Source organism: Myotis brandtii, unplaced genomic scaffold (assembly GCF_000412655.1).
Source record: "Myotis brandtii unplaced genomic scaffold, ASM41265v1 scaffold84, whole genome shotgun sequence".
NCBI lineage: Eukaryota > Metazoa > Chordata > Mammalia > Chiroptera > Vespertilionidae > Myotis > Myotis brandtii.
The window spans coordinates 5,795,653-5,796,957 of NW_005371410.1; the positions used below are offsets into that span (position 1 = coordinate 5,795,653).

The 1,305-nt window shown below is 47.0% G+C and overlaps 1 protein-coding gene across 2 annotated transcripts in view; it reads right to left on the reverse strand.

The window, feature by feature from the left end:
• The window catches only part of KIAA1841 (KIAA1841 ortholog), a 57,269-nt gene extending 56,173 nt beyond the window's left edge, over positions 1 to 1,096 (reverse strand). For both annotated transcript variants that reach the window (XM_014532086.1, XM_005884579.2), the window contains exon 1: positions 1,004 to 1,096. The gene's annotated coding sequence lies outside the window, so the exon portion shown is untranslated. The remainder of the gene's footprint in view (positions 1 to 1,003) is intronic.
• Between the last annotated feature and the right edge of the window lie 209 nt (positions 1,097 to 1,305).

Here is a 1,305-nt window from a genome sequence, read left to right on the forward strand (position 1 = left end):
CCCTAAGAGGCCCTGCTTCTCAGTGTCCCAGTAATTGCTGCAAGCACCTCTGAGAGAAAGCCGCCCTCGAGTTCCGACCGATGCCAAACAGTCCAGTTTCTCCCCTTATGAGTCTCGGTCCCCAGAGACTCGCCCAGAACTGGAGTCAGGGCCGTTGGGAGCTTGAGAATCCCTCCCGATTGAAAAAGACAACCGCGTCCTCAGTTGCCAGCCCCTTCCCGCGCACGCTCTAGCCTCGTACCTCTGCACTTTACTTCCGCACCTCCTGAGTCTCAGTGTGCTTTTCTCTTTCCTTCTAGTTGTAGAATTTCCACTCAGCCAGCCTTCCTGTGGTTCTGGATGATGTCCGTTTTGTCTTTTAGTTGTATTTTTGAAGTGGTTGTGCAAGGCAGCAATTTCCGGTGTTTACCTATGCCGCCATCTTGGTTTCTCCAAGATGAAAATTTTTTTGTTTTCTGTTGACATTTTCTTTACACAACTGAATCACACCAAACAAGGGAAGAGCACCCAGTACTAATTCCAGTTAAATGAATATTCAAGAAAGCATCCCTTAGCAGTGGTTCTCAACCTTCCTAATGCCGCGACCCTTTAATACAGTTCCTCATGTTGTGGTGACCCCCAATTTCATTGTTACAAATTGAACATAATTAAAGCATAGTGATTAATCACAAAAAACAATATGTAATTATATATGTTTTTCCGATGGTCTTAGGCGACCCCTGTGAAAGGGTCATTCGACCCCCAAAGGGGTCTCGACCCCCAGGTTGAGAACCGCTGCCTTAGAGTCTGAATGTAAGTATGAAAGGATACTTAATACTTGATGGATAACACAGGGGCTGTCACAGTGCATCCCATTCTGGGGGGAAGAGGGGAGTCCAGACTTATCAAAAACTGTGACAAAAAGAAAAGTTTGAAGCTCAAATTATACCATGACTAACTCTACTCCCATTCATGACAAAGTATATTTTAAAAGTTAATGTTTAAGTAGAAACGTGTGACTTACCGGAAATAAAAATTCTACTTGTTTAATACACAACACGCTTTAAGCATGCACTTCACGTCCTCTCCCCCCTTCGCACAAGCTCGGTTTACTGAAATGTATCTACAAAGAACAATCTCATTAAGGCCAACAGGGGTCCACGACTGGCATCTGATGTTTTTTCCTTTTGAAACGGACAAGGCTCCTACAGAGAGTGACCACTGTCCCTGAGCAGCGGTAGGACGGGCAGCGAGGGGCGGGGCGGGTGCGGGCCTCGGGTGACCGGGTGGGAGTAACCCTGAGTCATCCCCACGCGGGGAGCTCGG